Source organism: Phocoena phocoena, chromosome 3, assembly GCF_963924675.1.
Source record: "Phocoena phocoena chromosome 3, mPhoPho1.1, whole genome shotgun sequence".
NCBI classification, from domain to species: Eukaryota; Metazoa; Chordata; class Mammalia; order Artiodactyla; family Phocoenidae; genus Phocoena; species Phocoena phocoena.
In genome coordinates, this window is record NC_089221.1 from 21094119 (window position 1) to 21117793 (window position 23675).

General features: G+C 34.2%; 1 pseudogene; it reads right to left on the reverse strand.

Moving 5' to 3' along the window:
- Positions 1–22295: 22295 nt before the first annotated feature.
- LOC136121170 (GTP-binding nuclear protein Ran-like) lies at positions 22296–22936 on the reverse strand (annotated as a pseudogene).
- Between the last annotated feature and the right edge of the window lie 739 nt (positions 22937–23675).

Below are 23675 nucleotides of genomic sequence, written 5' to 3' on the forward strand. Positions count from 1 at the left end.
AAAATTGTGGTAGAAATAACTCATTTCAGTTAATCATTGTTTCACTATCACATTGAGAGAATACCCATTCATCATGGCAATTCTTCTTTATGAAAGAAGAATAGATGCTATACAAAGATTTTGTATGGATTGAGATAGTCTGAGATGAGTAAGAAGAAGAAGGTAATGTGTAACTATTAAAAATTATTTTAAAATTAATCATACGGGAAACTATTAGCAAAGTGATTTTAAAGAAAAAAGCTGTAATCATGATACAAAGTTATAATGCATATACCAACTTATAGCATATGTATTATGTACATTATACACACATGATTATGTGCATGGAAATATATACATATGTACACATGTTATGTATGCAAATGTATACATATATCTCACCTATGGAAAAATCTCTAGTAACATAAGCTGCGTCCACATCCACATCGATTACTACATAGTTTCACAAGAGAAAAAGTGTTCATGGAATAGAAAGCTAAAATATTAGCTTAAACACAAGTTTCTTCCTTGTGTTTTGAGATTATGAAGGATGATTTTAAAGGGTTTATATATTTTTACTTCACTTTCTATATTCTTTATAATTTTTATTTGTTTTATAATAATTTTATATAAAATTATAATTACCCATGATCTAGTATAACATGAAATACAATCCGTAAACTTTAATTAGTTTTGTTTCAGCATATGTATTGCATTGACATATTTTGCTAAGGTAATAAAACATTTTGTATAGTAAGCTTCTTAAAGCAGAGGGAAATGTTTTAAAATTGTCATTTGATTTATGATTGAATGGGAATGAAAATGGAGCACAGTTAAACTAAATATCCACACTGACTCTGAATAAGATGGATTTGAATTTGAATAACACCATTTTACTCTGGGGATTGTCACAGATACTTGATAGGAAATTTATTGACTCAGTATTCTTTTAATCAATTACTGACCCTATGATACCAACCAGATTGACAATGAACCAAAGAATATAAACATTTTCTGTCCTTAAATGGCTTATATTTGATTCAGCCTGAGAGATGTAGTGAAAATATAATCACACAAATCATTGCCATTATGATACATGAGATAAAAAGAGATCATGGTTGCTATTAGTGTGTTGGTGGGAGGAGAGTGGGGGCAAACCCAGTATTTGGAAGTGATATTTAATGTGAGGCTTGACAACTGTTAAGGAATTAGATATTAATATATGCTGGGAATAATTGCCACTTCAAAATTTGATAGATAAACAGATAGATAATTAGATAGAGATAGATAGAGATGGAGACAATTGTACATTCACAGTTATTTTGAAAAATTGCCAACACGTCTTCATTCTTAGTTAAAATGTGACAGAAAAATTTGACTATTTCTCCACACTCTTTGTGTCTTAATTGATATATGATGAATATAAATAGAAGAGTAGAATAACTTTTATGTTTTTGTTTGTGCTTCTGGCCTCATAATTAGCAAACATGTTTTAGCATGTCCGTTCATTATACTTTAAAAATAATTTAAAGAGATATGTCATCAAGTAAGATTTTGTGACAGAAAACATGGACTTACATATGACTTGAGGTTGGAAAGTCAAAGACAACAACATATTTACTGTATTTACTCACAATATATGTAGAATTGAGAAATGAGCATAACTATGCAAAATATAGTCAACATAAAAAATTCTTACTTAAGATAATTTAAGTGAAACCCTTCCTAGTGTTACTTTAAAAAGATATTAATAAGTTGAATAAATATCAAATGATGGATTAAAACATACTTGGTTAGGCAATGTATCAAATCTACTTAGGAAAACATTGGAAATTCAATCATTTAGCCTTATCTTTGACTAGTTTAAGCAAATAAATATATGTATACCAACACTAATGAATAAAACATTTTTTAAACATCAAAGCTTTTCTTGAATGGTGTTGGTCAAATTAATTATCCCAGAGTAAGGGACTTTCCTTTACTGCACAAGATACTTTGCCTTGCTTCCTTGAAAATAATCCACTGCACATTTTATAAGGGAAGAAACAAAGGCTACACTTCAGAGGTACATTCACAAAGACATATACAGGGCACCTCGACGGCTCAAACTTTCTCCAAGGCACTGGTGCCTTGTTTTCCAAGGCACCAGTGCCTTGGAAAAAATACCCAAATTAAAAGTTACTGTGCATTAATAAAGCATACACTTTTATTACTTTAAAGCCACAGTGTTCTCTAGATGATAGTAATTTTCAAGATATTTTGTGTTGCCTTTCCCAACTTGTTAAGAATAAATGTAATCATCATAATGACCAACACTTCTCCTAATTTGCAATATGTAGTTCAAGACATTTAAAAAACAAACAAATGACTTCCAGTTTCCATTTCTGCATGTAAGGAGTTTGAAAATTGACATGTCATCTGAACAACATAAAAAGCCAAAGAAACTGAAAAAATCAACAACACTTCTTGAAACTGTTGACTGAAAAAAAATGCACAATCTAAAAGTTGAGAGTCATGTTTTATTTGGGGAACTTACTGAGGGCTATTAGTCTGGGAAGCAGCCTCTCAGATAGCTCCAAGGAACAGCTCCAAAGTGGTAAGGGAAGAGTCAGGATATATAGGAGTTTTGTTTAAAAAAAAAAAAAAAAAAAAATATATATATATATATATATATATATATATATATATATATATATATATATATATATAGTGAAACATCAAACATTACTGTAACCACAAAAACCAGACATCTCAAGTTAATGATTTTGGTGGTTTTTTATGTACAGAAGATGCAAGAGTCTGGGCTCATTGAAATTATTCCTTTGATATGCACCTTAACTATCTAGGGCCAGTATTCTATTTTTCTCAGTCCTGAATTCCCCTCAGGGCACTACTTTGGGGTAGCTGCAGTGGCTGATGGCTTGATGGAGTCAACATTTATCGTTTGCTGAAATGGTGGGCAACATTCTTTGTCCACAGATCATTGAGAGAAGGACACAGGGCCAAAACTGCCCTAAGATTGGAAAGACAGACAGGATTAAATACAGGGAGTTAACAACTTACTAGAGCAGAGACTCACAAGCAGAAGCTGCCTCAGGAAGTAGTGCCTGGAGAGGAAAACCTCAAATGCAATTCATAAATTGCTGTAGGCTCACTGTTGACAATTTGGAGTTTAACCAGATGAATCCAGTCATACAGGGGGCCATGATAATTATGTGAGATTTATTTCCAAAAGGCCAACCAAATTCCTAGAGTAACTATTTGAGAAAAATCACTTCATGCTCACAGTAGGGGGAGGGGGAAAATACCATTTTGAAATACTCAGATCACTTTGTTCATTTTAAAAAGGCCTGACCTCAGACTAAGGTATTTAACCAGAGCCTAACCTGCTGTAATATTATCAAAGCCTAACTGACCTGGGGGAAATGGGGAAGGGAAATACTCATACACTATAGCTATCCTGTCTCACCTAAAGGCGGGTTGGTGGGGGCAAAACTGAGGACCTCTTGTGAAGTTCAAAGGCATAGGCTCATTAGAAGACTGAGAAGTAACCACAGGACTATTTAATGCCTTCTCTCCCCCAACAAGAGACCACCATATTAGTAAAGGCCTATTTTTTGCAGTTCCTTACTCATGTCTCATTATCAAGAAACAATTTTATAAGGCAAGCCAGAAGGCAAACCCCCACAATTTAAAGAGAGAGAGAGAGAACATATCAGAACCAGACATGGCAGGGATGATGGAATTATCAGGCTAGGAATTTAAAACAATTATGATTAATATGTTAACAGCTCTAATGGATAAAGTAAATAACACGTAAGACATGCGAAAAACAAAACACCATAACAGAAATGAAGAATAACTTGATGAGCTTATTAGTAGACTGGCCATTGCTGAGGAAAGAATCTCTGAGTGAGAGATGCTGACTGAAAAAAATGCACAACCTAAAATTCAAGAGTTATGTTTTATTTGGCAGACTTTCTGAGGACTTCAAGCTCAAGACACAGCATCTCAGAAAACACTGAGAAAACTGTTCCAAAGATGTAAGGGGGGGGATCCGGGATATATAGGAGTTTTTGCAACAAAAGACCTAATTCCTAAGGTCTAAGTCAGAACATCAAAAGATTACTGTTAATAAGAGAAAACCAGATATCTCAAGTTAAGGAATTTAGCGTTCTTCTGTGTATGGGAAGATACAAGAGTCTAGGATCACTGAAATTATTCCTTTGATATGCACCTCAGCTATCCAGGGCTGGTATCCTGTGTTTTGTCATCCTGAGTTTCCTCAGTGTGCACCATGGTGGGGGGCGGGAAGGCAGTGGCTGCAGAGGCTGACTGCTAGATGGGCCTGGCAGTGGGCAGCCCCGTTGTCTCCATCCTGAGTCCCCTCAGGGCTCACCATCCTGGCGACTGTTATGTAATGGCTTGATGGCTGCAACATCCTTTGCTTACTGATATGGCAGGCAATATTTTAGTTCTCAGAGAGCTTATCAAGAGAATCCTGTAAAACTGAAAATCAAAGAGAACAAAGACTACCCAAGTCTTTGAATACAGAGTATCCAAGGAGAGTGCGACAACTACAAAAGGTATAACATACATGTAATAGGAATAACAGAAAGAAAAAAGAGAAAGGAACTAAAGAAATATTTGAAACAATGATGACTGAGAAGTTCCTCAAATTAATATTAGACACCAAACAATGGATTCAGGAAGCTCAGAGAACACCAAGCAGTATAAATACCAAAATAAGTACACCATAGCATAAAATTCTGAAAAGAACCAGAGGAAAAAAAGAAAAACACCTTACCTATAGAGGAACAAAGATAAGAATTGCATCTAAGTTCTACTCAGAAATCATGTGAGCAAAAAGAGAGTGGATGAAGTACTTAAGGTGTTGAGAGGAAAAATAAGCACCAACTTAGAATTCTGTATACTTGAAATTATCCTTCAAAAGTGTAAGAGAAATAAAGACTTTCTCAAACAAAAATTGAGGGATTTTGTTGGTAGTAGACCTACATAAAATGATGTATAAAGTGTTAAGTTATTTAGAAAGAACAAAAATAATATAGGTCAGAAACTCAAATCTGCATAAGGTAAAAAAGGGCATCAAAGGAAGGAATAAGTGAAGGTAAAATAAAAAACTTGATTGCCGTTAATCTTAATTGATCTAACAGATAACAATTTGTTAAAATTTATAATATACAATGTACTCATTTATGTATGCTCATGTGTATATATATATATTTATATTATGTATACATTATGTATATTTTATGTACATCTATCTATCTGATAGAGGTGTGATTATATACAAATGAAATGAATGACAAAAGGATGGGAGGGAGGAATTAGTATTATTTTGCTATTCTAAGGTACTTACCCCATGAAATGGAAATGGTAGAGTGCTTTTTGAAAGTGGACTTGCTATACATGTATGTGTATATATATATATATATATATATATATATATATATATATATATATATATGGCAATCACTAATAAAAGTAAAAAAGAGAAGTATAACCTATATGCTAAGGAAAGAAAATGGAGTCATATAAAATGCTAATTAAAACCACGAATTGCAGAAAAAAAGTGGAAGACAAAAACAGGGATAAGGGCACAAAAGAACAACAGTAATGGATATAATAGATATTAATTCAGCTGTATCAGTAATCACTTTGAACGTCAATGGTCTAAATGAACCAATTAAAAATCAGAGATTTTCAGAGTGTATCAAAACACAAGCCCAACTCTACTTCATCTACTAGAAATTCACTTTAAATACAAATATACATAAAGATTAATAGTAAATGAATGGAGGAAAGTGTACCATGCTAACGCTAATCATAAGAAAGCACAACTATTTACATCAGTTTCAGAGAGCAGATTTCAAACAAGGAAAGCTATCAGGGATATAGACTTCCCAGTTTTAGAAAATTAGTTTCCATTTTAAAAATATAGGTTTTAGGGCTTCCCTGGTGGTGCAGTGGTTGAGAGTCCACCTGCCGATGCAGGGGACACGGGTTCGTGCCCCGGTCCGGGAAGATCCCACATGCCACGGAGCGGCTAGGCCCGTGAGCCATGGCCGCTGAGCCTGCACGTCCAGAGCCTGTGCTCCACAATGGGAGAGGCCACAACAGTGAGAGGCCCGCTTACCACAAAAAAAAAAAAAAATATATATATATATATATATATATATATATATATATATATAGGTTTTATATCATAAAACTACAAAAAGATATTATTTTTTGAATATTTAAAAATTTAAGTTTTTCCTTTTTGCAGGACAATGTACATGGTTTATATAAGTTTACCTTTAAATTTTAACATATATCAAGGATTATGCATTCTCTACATCATTTTTTGGTGGGTGATTTCTTAGCTAAGAATTACTCTGGTTGACAAACTATAATTATAAATTACTAATCATTACATCTGGTCCTTAATATGTATACCAGGAATTTAAAATGTAGTGATGATATATTTTATAGTTTAATTGGATGTGTTTCTATACATACTATAAGTATTTCATTAAAATATTGTTCAATGAGTGATTAATACAAAGACAAAATGTGTATGCACCCTACACAAATAAATGTGGAGTAAAAATGATGTTCTATTTATGATATTCTTTGAAATAAATTTGTCCCTGAAGATAACACAGCAGCTGGACTTATGGAAAAAATGAGACCCCACATGAAGAGAAAAACTGAGGCTATTTTTGACATCCCTGTTTCAAGGACAGATGATATTAAGGTAATTTTAAAACTAAATTTCCCTTTGCTTTGCATGATATATAGAAAAAGGAATCTGTCATTTTAAAAATTTTAACACATTGATGTCTATTTCAGTAAAGAATTAAAATTACTATTATGGACTCAGTTCATTCTGAAAATATCTTAATGAGAAAAAATGCTGATTTACCCCAAATATTATGGTACACTATATTCGGTTCTCATAACAACTATGAAATAGAGGATGATGTTTCTGGTAAAAGATTATCTAATTTCAAAACAAAATATGTATGTTAATCAGTGAAGAATATTACATGTGTGTGTCTGATGTGTGAGGAAAGAGCCCAAGTTATGAATATAAAGACCTGTTTTTTTTAATATATGACTTAAGGTAGCATGACTTCAGATTTGGATATGACAATCATGTTGACATTAAATAAAAAATGAAAATATAATTTTAGCATATCCATACATCTCAATATTCTTTAAATTGTTTACCACTATGAAGATATGTACTTTTCTGAACATATAAGAAAATATACATCAATAATGTATTTTAAAATATTAAATATGGAGAAGAAAGGAAAACAGAGGTATGCTGTTGCTTTGCCCTGCTGTAATTTTCTCATAATGCATGCACTGACTAAATAATTCTATAAGTCCATTTGACAAATGATTATTATTTGTAAACATACTAATATTGAGGGTCCTATTTTCCCTGTGAGGAAGGTATTAGTAGGAGGTAAGTATATATTTAAAAGATGACATAGATTCCATTTATATTTCTTGGACAAATAGAATAACAGGGGCAATTACTTTCAAATCAATTACAGATAGTTTTCAAATACGGATTGTGCTACCAACAAGTCATTTTAATTTTCCACCTAAGTTATGACCATATCTTTTGTATTTTCTTCCAAACTATGAATTAACTGCACCTATAATGGTTCTTATTAGCCACTTTTGATCTGTGATCAATCTACCCTATAGATATTCCATAAACCTGTACCACAGAAAAAAGATATTAATATCTAATCTAGGAAGTAAAGGAAATAATTGCAAAAACATAGTTGAAAGCTGTGTGTTAATTAGATGCACAGCAAACTCTTCCAAAATTTAGTGACTTAATGCAACAATGATTTATTATTTCTTAAGAATTGTGATTGGTCAGGCAGTTCTGGTCTGGGCCAGCTTAATGAGAGCTGATTGTTTAAGACAGTGGCATTGCATGTCTTTGGCCTTAGCTGAGATGAGTGGAATGCCTGGGATGGTTATACCTCTTTTTCCATGTGGTCCTTCATGTTCTCTTTCCAAGTGGTCTCTTATTCTCATTTTTTGCTGTGTGCTAAGCATACCGTTGACCAACACAAGCAACGTGGTCAACTTCGGATTTAAGTCAGAGAGATAGACCTTTACTGTAGATAGGTGAATGATAAAAGCACATTTCAAGTGGATGTGCAAACAGACATAGGAAAACTTTGGGGTATTTTTTGCAATTTACTGACATGTACCTTCTGGTCACAAATTAGTCACATTCTTCACTCTAGAGGATGATGTCATCTGTCCCTTAAATCCTCCCTAAGGACAAAAGGAATCTTTTCCCTAGCTATAAGGGAGTATTCTGCATAAAACTCAAAAGTTAACCCCTTCCCAGGAATTGTCATACTAAGGGAGTTGCTTCCTTTAATATATCTTCTCTCCTCTTGTGAAAGCTGCATTCAATTACCTATTGATGCTGTGTGTAAAGACTTGGCCTCCCTGCCTTCAACTTGAAGATTCATCTCTGTTCCAGTGTTCTTAATAATATTAGTTAAGCTTTTGTTGTGACTTCATTAGAGTTCAGATTTTTCCTCTTCCCAAACCTGCTTCCATCATTCACTCAAAGATTTGTCTCTGAGAACTTTTATCAATAAACTGCATTCAGGCAATTTTCTTCTCATAGCATGTTTCCCAGGAACCTAATCTGAGTCACTTTCCCATAGAAAACATGTTCAGTTGCATTCCAGGAACCTCTGAATTATCTTTCAATTGAGGCATCAGGTTCAAAGTTCATAATCTTGTGAACTGCATTAGGTTCAGGTACACATGAAGCCCAACTGAGTGCAAGTTCTTAAGGGCATTACCTCTTGATCCAACACAATGAATTAAAAAAAAAATCATTCATTTCCCAAACACCCAGCATGCAAAATTGAGACAGGCAATAGATAATTGCAATAGATACTTTTGATCAGAATAAGGAAGTACAAAAAGCATTTATGAAATCCAGCTGAGCATGTGTTCTCTTTTCTGGGATTTGTTTCCTAGTTTCTTGTTCTTTTTGGTTTTTGGCTTTACTCTCAGATGAAATTTTGACTCTGCCCTCTCAAGATGACATTCCTTTTTTATAAGAATAGTCAATGACTAAAGTTGGATAACACTTAATCCAACTCCCTTTTCATAGAAATCTGTGGCCCAGATCCCATTTTGCAATTTAAATAATCTCAATACCATTTAATCCAAGTTATATGCATCAGTACAACTCTCCTAAAGAATTAGTGTTTTCTATGAATAGTATTTGGGTCCACTCTTGTTTCAAAAGACACATCCACACATTTTTACGAAATTGAGTTCTCTCTAACTTGAGCCATATGGCTGATAACTACAGGCCAATCCCTTTAGGTTTCTTAAAAGCTTTTTGGTCTAGCTAAGCTTGTCTGCTCTGCACATCTTAAATCTTTCAGAGGTCTCAACAAAGTGTGTTACATTCATCATTAGTTGTTTAATGAGCTACATTTTTTCTTTGAAAACTTTGCTTACTAGAGAGTCTAAAGATAAAAACAAACATATAATTTCATTCTTTTACATATAGCTCTCCAGTTTTCCAGCACCACTTACTGAAGATGCTTTTTTCCATTGTATGTCCTTGCCTCCTTTGTTGTAAATTAGGTGACCATATATGCGTGGGTTTATCTCTGGGCTTTCTATCCTGTCCATTGATCTATATTTCTGTTTTTGTGTCAGTACCATACTGTCTTGATTACTGTAGCTTTGTAGTATAGTTTGAAGTCAGGGAGCCTGATTCCTCCAGCTCCATTTTTCTTTCTCAAGATTGCTTTGGCTATTCGGGGTCTTCTGTGTTTCCATACAAACTGAAAACTTTTTTATTCTAATTCTGTGAAGAATGCCATTGGTAGTTTGATAGGGATTGCACTGAATCTGTAGATTGCTTTGGGTAGTATAGTCATTTTCACAATATTGATTCTTCCAATCCAACAACATGGTATATCTCTCCATCTGTTTATGTCATCTTTGATTTCTTTCATCAGTGCCTTATAGTTTTCTGCATGCAGGTCTTTTGTCTCCTTAGGTAGGTTTATTCCTAGGTACTTTATTTTTTTTGTTGCAATGGTAAAAGGGATTGTTTCCTTAATTTCTCTTTCTAATTGTTTGTTGTTAGTGTATAGGAATGCCAGAGATTTCTGTACGTTAATTTTGTATCCTGCAACTTTACCAAATTCATTGATTAGTTCTAGTAGATTTCTGGTGGCATCTTTAGGATTTTCTATGTATAGTATCATGTCATCTGCAAACAGTGAGTTTTACTTCTTCTTTTCCAGCTTGTATTCCTTTTATTACACCATAAACAAAAATAAACTCCAAATGGATTAAAGACATAAATGTAAGACCAGACACTATAAAACTCTTAGAGGAAAACATAGGAAAAACACTCTTTCACATACCACAGCAAGATCTTCTTTGACCCACCTCCTAGAGTAATGGAAATAAAAACAAAAATAAACAAATGGGACCTAATTAAACTTCAAAGATTTTGCACAGCAAAGGAAACCATAAACAAGATGAAAAGACAACCCTCAGAATGGGATTAAATATTTGGAAATGAAACAACGGACAAAGCATTAATCTCCAAAACATACAAACAGTTCATGGAGCTCAATATTAAAAAAAGAAACAATTCAATTAAAAAATAGGCAGAAGGGGCTTCCCTGGTGGCACAGTGGTTGAGAGTCTGCCTGCCGATGCAGGGGACGCGGGTTCATGCCCCGGTCTGGGAGGATCCCACATTCCGCAGAGCGTCTGGGCCCGTGAGCCATGGCCGCTGAGCCTGCGCATCCGGAGCCTGTGCTCCGCAACGGGAGAGGCCACAGCAGTGAGAGGCCCGTGTACCACAAAAAAAAAAAAAAAAAAAAATAGGCAGAAGACCTAAATAGACATTTCACCAAAGAAGACATACAGATGGCCAAGAGGCACATGAAAAGATGCTCTACATCACTAATTATTAGAGAAACGCAAATCAAAACTACAATGAGGTATTTTTTTCTAGATCAAAAAATCTAGAAACAATAAATGCTGGAGAGGGTGTGGAGAAAAGCGAACCCTCTTGCACTGCTGGTGGGAATGTAAATTGATACAGCCACTATGGAGAACAGTATGGAGGTTCCTTAAAAAGCTAAAAATAGAACTACCATATGACCCAGCAATCCCACTACTGGGGATATACCCTGAGAAAACCATAATTCAAAAAGAGGCATGTACCACAGTTTTCATTGCAACACTATTTAAAATAGCCAGGACATGGAACCAACCTAAATGTTAACAGATGAATGGATAAAGAAGATGTGGCACCTATATACAATGGAATATTACTCAGCCATAGAAAGAAATGAAATTTAGTTATTTGTAGTGAGGTGGATGGACATAGAATCTGTCATACAGAGTGAAGTAAGTCAGACAGAGAAAAAAAATACTGTAGGCTAACGCATATATATGGAATCTAAAAAAAAAAAAAAATTGGTACTGAGATGAACCTAGTGGCAGGGCAGGAATAAAGACGTAGACATAGAGAATGGACTTGAGGACACGTGGTGGGAGAGGGAAGATGGAGTGAAGTGAGAGTAGCATCGACATATATACATTACTGGATGTAAAATAGCTAGTGTGAAGCAGCAGCATAGCACAGGGAGATCAGTTCGGTGCTTTGCAATGACCTAGGGACATGGGATAGGGAGGGTGGGAGGGAAGCTCAAGAGGGAGGGGATTTGGGGATATATGTATGCATATGGTTGATTCACTTTGTTGTACAGCAGAAACTAACACAGTATTGTGAAGCAATTATACTCCAATAAAGATCTATTAAAAAAATATATATATATATGGCAAATCCTGAGCCATATATAGTTCATATAAATTCTGCTTTCAAACTGAACAGTTCTTTCCTTAGCTCAATACTCTCATGCAGTAACTTATCATACCTATACTGGAAAAGTGAAGTAACACTTTTAACATGAAAGGTTTCTATGTATATATTTCATCTTCTATGATATTGTAAGCAATATTTTTGCCATATATTTTACTATAACTTAAACGTGTCCTTTTTTTCAGCCTTTTTAATCTATTCCTCACTACTTTTTTAGTTTTGCCTAACATTTTGTTTGCCATTTTTCTAGTCTTTTTTAATAGATTCCTTGCCTAATAGTTTCCACTTGATGCCTGGTATCAAAATAAGTGACACATATTTTAGGTTTTGTTGAGGGAGAAACAAAAAGTTAACACAAAACATATTTGTTTAAAACAGCAATGTTTATTATTTCTCACAATGCTTATGGTTCTCTGAGCAGATCTTCTCTGGGCCAGCTGCTTACAAGCTGACAACATAGCATGGCCTCACTGATGTATACGGGGCCTCAGAGGGAACACCAGGGAATGACTGGGTCTAATTCTCCATGTGGTGCTTAGAAGGAAGTTCCTGGATTATTCATGTGGTGGCTCAGGAATTCCAGCAGAGAGAGATGGCAAGTCATACTTCAAAACCTTGTTTAGAGTCTCCAGTTTTATCATATCTGCTAATGGTCTATTGGCTTATGCAAATCACATGGCAAATTCTGAATCTGAGGGGTAGAGAGAAAGAGTCCCTGTTCTGAAGAAAGTAGGAGCAAGCTCATATTGCAAAATATATGCATACAGGAGTGGGTGGGACTTTTGGCCACTTTTTTTTTTATATCTACTGCAATATGGTATTGGGAACCCCCCCCCCAGCAATGTTAAATTGTATATTCTCAGTAACACCACACTCAGTCATCACTCAGTGCCTATCTTCTCTTTGTTCACAAGCAGCAAGTATGATGTGCTATTCATGTGTTTTGCATTTTAGGAGCTAGAGTCATATTCTACATGAGCCAGATTGAATTTATTATTTAATTCCAAATCTTCCCTAATCTTATATTCCTTATTGCCTTTAATGGTTTCATAATCCTTCAAGTCATCTAGGCTCTAAGTCTTCAAGTTATCATTGCATATCTCATTTTGATCCCATCAATCAGTTTCAAAGCAATGCTGACTCTATAATATGCCTTTTATTATATTTTTCCTTTTTATCCCCAATGCAAATGCTTTAGGGGGGGATTTTCTTATCTCAGTACCAATACTAACAGAGCAGATTTTTCTTTCTTAAATCTTCCCTCAAGAAAGTGCTATCAAAATTTTCCTAAAAAAAAAAATATTCAAAGGCACAGTGAAGTTAAAGACACACGTTAGCAACTCACAACTCAGTAAATTTTCCACAACTTTAACCAGACCATCAAGGTCACCAAAGACCTGACACAACCTGTTTTTTGGTTTTTTTTTGCCTTGATCTGTATACTAAGGCCAAATATACAAAGTGTTGATTTCCTGTACGTTATGCTTCCACACTATTTGATCCATTCTCATTTCTTTCCTTGCAGCCTAAAATACTTGTTATTACCTTTTATTTCCAAATGGAAAAATTCATTTCAGTCCCCAGCAAATAAAACAAATAAAAGCCTCTGTAAATTGACCTTTTCAGATTAAAAAATCATATTATTAGTCCCACTACCATCATCACTTTCACCAACAAATGGAAAGCACTTCTTCCTCTGAACTCACAAAATTATTTAGGACCTTTCTTGCAGTATTTGAATTTTCAAGGTAGTAATAAAAATACCTGTTTACTTGTCTAGTTGTTCTATGATAGGAATAATGTCTAACATACTTTATATCCAGAAATACCTTGTACAAGGTCTTTAAAGATGAATTCAACAAATAATGGCAGGACAGAACCCTTTAGCTATGGAACAATAGATTTTGATATAAGTACAATAAACTTCATAAAATAATTTATATTTAATTTCTACTGCATTTTTCCAAGGTCAATCTCTTGCCCTTAAAACAATAATTTTGCAAATCCCTCAAGGGCAAGATGTTAAAAGTAGAGACAAAAGAATCTGAAAGGAAGACTGGGGTTTTTTGACATTTTCACAGTGCTAAGGGAATAAAAATTTGAGTTCATTAGTTGTCAAGGAGAAGAAACCAAATTATAAAAGCAATATTAATATCTGTTATTCTTACATAATTAGGATGGTACCAGAGAATCCAGACAATCATACAAAGATTATTACACTCCCGCCAGTCAGTATGATATAATCTTCTTTTAATCTTGTTGCCTATCAGATTATAGGGTTAACTTACTCTTGATGATAAAAGCATCATTGAAAGCATTTATTATTTTTCATACATAGGCCTATGCTGCTCATATCTCTGTACCTCTCTTTACTCTGGGATGTTGACCGCATCATATTCTGGTTACCTCAGTGGCCCCAAATACTAAAACTGTGTCTTCCCATCCCAGTGAAGATTGATGAAATTCCTTCCAACTTCTCTGCCTCTGGGCATTGCTGCCCAGATTTTCAAATTCTCCCTCCATATAAAGAATAGTTATCCCCTAAGAAGAAAACTGGAGCAAGTGAATATTGGCTCATTCTTCTTTGGTTTCTTTCTATCTAGGATCTTGTTTCATCAAATCTTGATTGCCACGGCAGCTTTCCAATATACATATTATTCGGTTAAATTCCCCTGCCTTTTCTTCTTCTCCTTCTCCTCCTTCTTATTATTTTATTTGGCTTTCCTATATGTTCTGGGTAGGACTTTTGGCCTAACAAAATTACTCCATCCTAGCTGGGATTACAAATCTCTATTAAGTTATTTGCCACACATTAAAATCAGAGACTATTTCGAGAAGAAGCAAACGGTCAGTAGTTCCAATGGAACCTGAAATGTTAACAAGCTGACTAAAGAGCATCAATTAAATAATGTGTCACAGAAGTCACTGTCTTTAGCCAAAACTGATAATGTCAAGTGTGGAGTGTTTGGGAAAAAGCCAATGTCAGAGTGTGTTGTTGAATGATTGACAGTTACTCTAATAATGTATGGAATGCATCATGCATTTTAGTTACTGAATGAAAGACAGCACATACAGAGAATGAAGGTGAGTATTGTGGGGATAAGTACATAAGTAGCTTCTTTTTCTGTTCTTCACTTATTTCCCCCTAGGTCTTCATGAATGACTAAATCTAATAAATGAATTTGGAAGAAAAAAATAAGCATAAGCTAACAAATATACAGTAAATGTCAACTAGCTACAGTAATTTTAAAATAGTGATGTACATGCATGTACATCAATTTTGGATAAGGTAAAATGTGAAATGATGTGGGTCTTAGAATCAATAAAAGTATGTATGCCACTTCCCTCAATGTGAGCTTCATCAGGATTCAAGGCCTTATTTAATCTTCCATTCCACTTACTTCTTTGTCTTATTTCTCAATTGTTTCAGAACTTGAATAGAGAAGTGGTGTTACTTATTTTTTTTCTTTCAAATCCTGGTAGCTGTATTAAGGATTGTATCCTTTCAAGTAAACAGAGTTGTGAGTCAATAAGATCAGATTTGTAAGTTCCTTCTGTCCTAGAGCAAGAGAAGAAATGAAAGAAAAAGGGGTAATGGGATTCAGATCCCCTTTAGAGTAATTGTTGATCTAAAAGTGCTACATTCATTTTGAAGACAGTAAATTGGGCTAATGAAATTAACTTGATTAGGAGTTACAGAAGGGAAGCAGTAAGCAGTATACTGTTTAAGATTTTGTAAAGCAAGAAGACTGTATGAAATTACAAAACATGAAATTCTAAAATATTAGCATATGTGGCATATAAATTAAATACCATTGCCCTTTTCTGACTCAGAGTTTTGAAATTTAGCAAAAGCAGTAGTTTGTAAATCATAGAATGAATTCAAGCAACTTGTTTTGGGCATATTTTACAGATCCTGTTTTATCCTGTTACCCAAGAAACCACTTGCATCTATCATGTTACTCTGGACCGTTTTCCTCTTTAAAGAATTCACATTTAGCCTTCTGTACCCCAAAACAACGTATTGCTACCTCAGGGACATGTTGCCTAGATTCTATCAATGCTTCCTATAAATTTCCCCTATAATGACAATATTGGCTAAATAATAACAAATGCCAAAAGCACTCTGTAGCTTATGTTCAGTGTTGTTTGGCCAGATTCCTCAGGCTGTTGATACTGCTCTACTGTAATCTATTCAGCCAGAATGATCATTTTGAATTTACAAGCCATCAAGGGACAGGAATCATACTAAACTCTGGCTTATGCCACATTTCTAAATGTGCTAGTCCTTGATCTTTATATGACTCTGAACCAGTCAGCACTTACAATCAAGGCATTTTTACCCATACCTTTCTCTCTGAAAATATTGACTTAGTTGAATATCTGCCAAGCCCTCTTCCCTGTCACATCCATCATCTTCCTGGAATCTCTATCCATATAGAAAGATATTTAGTTATAAAAATGACACAAAGTTCAAAGGCAATAATAATGCAAGTTTTCTGCATTTGTGTCTGTTCTCTACATATTTAATAATTTTGATGCCTAACATAAAGACTTGCATACAGTAACTGTTTGCTAAACTTTTATAGAATGGATGATTAACTGTTTATCTCCAATAAAATATAGATGACCATAAAATGTTTTGCCTATTAATCATAATAACTGGGTGATGATCAAGAAGTTGGTAGACGATGAACATAAGACATGAAAGCACATGATATAATGTGAACTACAATGAAATCTCCCTAAGATTTTTTTCTTTAAAATGCACATGTTAAAACATATATGGTTGGGCTTCCCTGGTGGCGCAGTGGTTGAGAGTCCGTCTGCCGATGCAGGGGACGCGGGTTCGTGCCCCGGTCCAGGAAGATCCCACATGCGGCAGAGCAGCTAGGCCCGTGAGCCACGGCCGCTGAGCCTGAGCATCCGGAGCCTGTGCTCCTCAACGGGAGAGGCCACAACAGTGAGAGGCCCGCGTACCGCAAAAAAAAAAAAAAAACACACACACACACAAAAAAGAAAAAAACATATATGGTTTAAACTCTGTGTTCCTATGTCTGAATTTTTTTGTGAGTTTCTGTACATTTAAGCTCATGAGTTACTATTTGGGATGCAGAAGGGCTCTGATTTTGAGAAATTTATAAAATAAATTTGAAAACTTGTTTTCTGTCTCAATGATGGTTTTTATCATTGAGCTTTGTATATGATTTATTTTTGAGATACAATTCATGCTTATAAAGAGATATTCACGGTAGCAACAAGTTGTCTTTGTTTTAAGTAATTAAGTTGGAATGAGTTACCTATACATTCATAGAAAAACAACAAACCCTCTAAGTATGGCTTTTAAGAATACTGTTGCTTTCACTTCTCTGTGCTAAAATATGTCTCAAGTTTTTCATAGCCATTCTCACACAGAGAGTAGGAGTAAAAGGCCACCCATTTACTTTCAGCTTTTAATTAATGTGAAAGAATAGACTACCCTGAAACACATGCCCAATAAAAACATCTAAATAAATAATGAAAAAGGGATCAGACCATTTGCTATATATGATTCGGTAGAGGAAGCGTTTGGTCAAGCAGAATTTCAGCTAGAGTTGTCTTAGGACCTCTGATGAAATTAGAAAAATAGTAGAAATTAATTGTCAAGGGAACTGATATAAGTGTTATCTAATGATCCAGCACAAAAAGTTAGCAATTCAGGAGACTCAAATGTGCATAGGTTGAAAGATCATTAACTCTGAAACAGGATTTTTCTTTTCATTTGGCATTGATATCATTTCCATCTCATACTCTGGGGTGAGCCTGTCCAGTGAAAAACACTGGCCCTGAGTGCTTTATGCTTGAGCACTGAGGGCTTTATTCCTCCATTAGAGGGCATGCTTTATTCTGCTATTTGAATTAATCAAGAAAATTTACTGCTAGTTTACAATTTGCATAGCACTACTGACACCAAGTAAGAGCCTTTCATTTCTCTAAAAGCAATATTTGTTGTTTGTTTTATGGTTTCTTTATTCATGGGATTTACTTCCACTGCCTCCTTGAATGTTTGTTTCTAAATCTGTTGCCTAAGCACTTAGCTTGCTTCTAATCCTTTGCATCACTAATAACTCAACCTTTCCAAGCCAGTGGGTCACTAAATTGCACTTATTTTTCTTTCTGAATAAAAAATATATAGTATTTTATACTTTTTCATCAGTTATTGCTTGTTCATCCTTGCTTCAAATGTATATTAGCATAATTATATTTTTCAAAATCTTAACTTTTCTTCTCAAAGATAAAGACATGAGTCTGTGAAACTACATAGTACTTGGTGAATTTTAAGTGTCGTAAAGATAATCATCAGATAGAGCATCAGGGAAAAAATTAGCTTCTATTCCAAAATATCTTTGTTATTAAATTCACAACTAGGTTTAAATGTGGCCTATGGTATAAGTCACTCTGTTTAGTGGTACTCAGGAAGAACAGTGATGTATGTTTAATTTTTATAAATAGAAGTATATTTTCTAAAATGACCATGAATTTTTACATCTACTTGCAGTACATGAGAATAATGTTTTCTTTACACTCTCATTTATTACTAAATGTTCTTAATAATTTACCTTTTGTAAACTGATACATAAAAAATATAACAATATATTAATTTTAATATGTTTGTTAGTGACATAAACAATATTTCTGGTCATTTGTCTTTATCTTCTGTTGTTATTTGTTTATACCCTATTCTCATATTTTTTTATTAGTTTGTAGAAACTCTAAGAACACAAATCTCTTATTATAAGGGATAATTTCTCTCAATCTTATATTTGTACATCCTCTATGGTGTCTTCAAATATAAACAGACATACACAAACAAATTCATATAGTAAAATCTGTCAGTTTTTGTCTTCACATCTGGATCTTTTCATTGATTAAAAATTAGTTGTAAAAACAAGCCACTGTAAATATACTCTTCCATATGCTCAATTGTATTTTTGAAGGTTTTTTTTTCATTTTTCGATTGCAGCTTTTTAATCCATTTGAAACACATTTATGGTGGTTTGAGGTCAGGACCAAGCTTCATCTTTCAATATGGATAAACAACTATTTCAAGGCTGTTTAATTACTTGAAATGGCAAGCTTTTCATGAATCATATGCCCATACATGCATATATCTATCCCTACATTTTAAATTCTGGCTCATCAATATGTTTGTTTATTTTTCAATTTGTTTTACTGAGATTTTTTTTTTAATTTAAGTCTATAGACATTTTATCCAATGCTAAGAAAGTATGGAATAAAGTTTAATAATTTCTTGGCTTCTCTCCTTTAATTCCTTTCTTTCTTTTACTTGAAAAATATTTATCGACGTGTCTACTGTAGGTCAGAAATACCCAATAGTAAGCAGGAAAAAGGTAACACTAGGAAGAAAGAAAAAGCAGTAATATAAACAGATAAATGCAACTGAAAATTGCGTAAGTACTGTTAAATGATTTTCCTATCCAAGAGGATTTTGTTGCAGAAAGATAGTTACTAATGTTTTTAGTTTGTTTAATGTTTAAATTATTAATTGTAATTACATTTATTCTAAAGATCTTAAAAAACACACATGATATATCTTTTCTTACTTTTATAATAATAGTTATCTTGAAAAGTAATTTCATATTTCCTTATACTAATTTTACTATTTAAACAAATCATTTTGTTGACTACTTCTAAGTGCTTCAAATACTATAACAATACAGAAATCATTAAATAACTATAAAAGTTTATTTCTTCTCCTATACTATTTAAAGGAATTGCATTATGTAATTTATTCATTTTCTCATTTTCTTCATACCTTTTCCCATACTTTTCAAGGAGAGAATCATAATCTCAGAACTAGAAATAAAATAGCATACTATCTCTGCCTACGTTATGGGCTGTGATTTGTCAACAATTGACTTCTAATTCAACTATGAGGCCTGATTGTACCTACTAAGGTGTCTCAATAATCTTTATTTAAACATTGTTCTAGGCCACTTTTAAACATCATATTAATTTTCTAAGTCACATAACCCTCTAAACTTGTGCATTTCCTTGTAATCTGAAGCTTTTTCAGTGTGTAACCATATCTACCAAGTTTAATTTTCTTTATCTCCTATGTTCCTTAAATATTTAGAAACATCAAGTGGCATCACATACTATATTTTACAGGGTGGTCCAGAGTTTATATATCCTAGGAATTCAGAGATTGGGTATGCAGTCTGGTTTTCTCTAAGCTGTAGATCAAGCTACTATCCTTCATCAGATTTGGGAAAGGCTTTCTACCTGACCATTCTGTAAAACCTGGAACTGATAAGCATTTCTGTTTCTAGTGTATGTCTTGCTTTTACCAGAATAGTTTGGCTTATTCACAGTTCCCTTTATTTATCCTTCTCTATTTTTGAGTGGGAAAAAATTAGTAAACCACAGTTTTTACACAGACAAATGCTTAATATTATGGAATAATCAGATATATATATATAAACCAATAATGGTTACTATTATATAATAATAATATATAAAACTAATAATTTGAATTTTTATTCTCTCTTGCTGTCCATTACCATTGCCTAGTCAATAGGCTTCCTATTAACATTAACTCCTTTAACATTTAGATACTTCTATTTTTGAAAGCCTTTTTGCTTTCTAGAACAAAGTGTTCTGGCACTATCTTCAGTGCAGGCATATCTGTTTGAATATAATGCACACGTTCCTGAAAGATCTTGCATTCTGTAAAATCACCACTAACAATCACAGGGCTTATGGAGAAAATGGCACCAGCTAAATCATACGAAGCTATGTAAACAGAGTACTAACAAAACAGTAATTGGCATCTTGGGAAACATTTTCAATTTTCCAAAAAGAGAGATGAAGGGACTCTTGCCTACGAAATAACCAAGCTTACTACCTTTTGTTGAGGGTTACAATTAGCCACTATTTTGGCTCTCTTCCTTCAGTAAATCAGACATGAATCCACACAGCCGTTTTCTGTTTTTGTTTTTCTTTGCGGTACGCGGGCCTCTCACAGTTGTGGCCTCTTCCATTGTGGAGCACAGGCTCCGGACGCGCAGGCTCAGCGGCCATGGCTCACGGGCCCAGCCGCTCCGCGGCATGTGGGATCTTCCCGGACCGGGGCACGAACCCATGTGCCCTGCATCAGCAGGCGGACTCTCAACCACTGCGCCACCAGAGAAGCCCTCCACACAACAGTTTTTTAACTTACACTCAACTCTCCCCTCATTATTAATGATGTAGGAATAAAAATGGTTAATGGAAGGATGTTATCGCAGAAGGAAATTTCTTGCAACAGCATGGAAGCAGCTTCTCTGAAACAGTTTGTAATTTTTTTAATTTAGAAATAATGTTGGAGATAAAAATCTGTGAGCTCATATTTAAATTTTAAAAAATCTCGGGACTCATAGAAAATAGTTTGAGAGGACAAATATAAAACTTCCATCATTCACATTTTGACAACACATATAACATTTTCTTCTTTTTGGTCCTGAGTTTACATTGATACTTCTGATTTTCCCTTACATTTCAAAATGCTTTAATCTTTTATAAATAAAACCTAGTTAATTTTCTCTATATCAATGCATATTTATATCTTTCACTTTTAACCTAAACTGGGATTATATCTCATTTACTTTTATAACTCTGCAAGTGTTTATTGAACAAGTCAAAATTTTTCTAAGACACAGAAAAAATAATAAATAATGCTGATAGACTTTTCTAATGATAGATTACCCTACTTTCGTGGAATAAACCCTGTTTGTCCTGATTCATTTTGATTTAAGTACTACTGAATGGTTTGATTTTCTAATATTTTATTTATATTTTGTCATTTCTTCAAAATAAAATTTATAATGTTTTTGTGCTGTTATGATAACCTGGTAAGATGGTTGGATAAGATTTTTTATATTTTCTATGTTATGGAACATTTTAAATAAAGTCGAAACTGTTCCTTGTCAATTTTGTTAATTTATGCTTCACTATAAAAACATCCATTTGCTTAATTTTTTTTTTAGATATTTGAAGTACAACTTTATTCTGATTCTAAATGGAAAGAAATGGGAATGACAGTAACAAACAAGATTCCACCACTGAATATTGTGATGTGAGTGTAGCAGTCTTATATTTGAAACTCAAGGAGGAAATAACTGTGTTCCAAAATACATAAATATGCAGGTACAAAAAAATAAAGGTTTTTTTTTTTAACTGCCACATTCACTCCAAAGCCCATTCATCTCTTTTAGCATCCCAAAGATTAAGCACATGCTCTGCTTAGCTATATAATAAAGAGGCAAACACGCTGTACCACTGACATCACAGGTCAGTTGCCTATAAAACTAGACTTCTGACGCTGGGCTCCAGCTTCACTTTCTCACAGGTCATCATCTTCATCCAGGAGGGCAGTTGTCTGAGCAACCTCTAGATCGTGCTTGTACTGCGCTGCCAACGCTGGGTCCATGACCACCTCTGGCAAGGCAAAAGCAGGCATGGCGACAAACTCCAAGTTAGGGTCTCCGATCAGTTTTCTAGCAAGCCAGAAGAAGCTTTTCAAAGTTGTAGTTACTTTTGTCAGAAATGTCATAGTACAGATGATTCTTCTTTCAGTGGAAGACAATTGACTTTCCCTTAACCTTTCTGTCCTTAATATCCACTTTATTGCCACACAACACGATGGGGATGTGATCTCTATGCCAGGTCTCTATGCCAGTTATGCACGTTCTTGTAAGTAACTCTCGATGTTACATCAAACATTATAATGGCACACTGAGCTTGGATATAATAGTCATCTCTCAATCCACCAAATTTCTCCTGACCAGCTGTATCCCATACATTGAACTTAACAGGTCATCTGCTGGTATGGAACACAAGGGGATGGACCTCAACACCCAAGGTAGCTACATACTTCTAAAATTCACCAGTCAGATGACATCTCACAAATGTAGTTTTACCAGTACCACCATCCCCAATCAATACCAGTTTGAACTGAACTTGGGGTTCTACTTGGGCAGCCATGGTGATGCTACTTCCAGAAGCATCTCTGCACTCGTCTGACAGAGGGCTCCATTTGCTTAGTTTTTAAAATGCATTTGCCCAAAGTTGCACATCATATTATTTTACATGATTTTATTACCTTTCATATCTGTGGCTATATGTTACTTATTTCATCTTTTCAGTCATAGACAGGCACTGGTATCATACATTAAAAAGAGACAAATATTTATTTGTCAGGTTATATTTTCATTGTTATATTAATTTTATATATTCAAATGTAGTGAATATTTTAATATCCAAAAAGGAGAAAAATATCTAAATGAAAATGTGAACTCCAAGTAAACAGCATTTATCTAACACAAACAACAAATATTATATAAACAAACAAAAGAAACCTAGGTTCTAAACCTAGATATCTATGACCTTGAGTAATTTACTTAATTTTCTACATGACTTACATAATGCTTGTTATTACAAATTGGATCTCAGTAATATCACTCTAAATATGAAAGTGTTCCCTGGGTAGGTGTGTGTGTGTGTGTGTGTGTGTGTGTGGTGTGAGCGCACGTGCATGCACATGTGCGCGTGCATGCACATATGCACATATTTTACAAACTACAAACTACTCAGAACAAACAATAATGTAAAATGGAGAATTAGGTTTTTTATCTATTACAGCCACTAGTTTTGTCAAATGTATACCAAAATCTTTCAGAGATGTAACACATTTTTCCCCCTTAATAAGAGGTTTTTATACCCA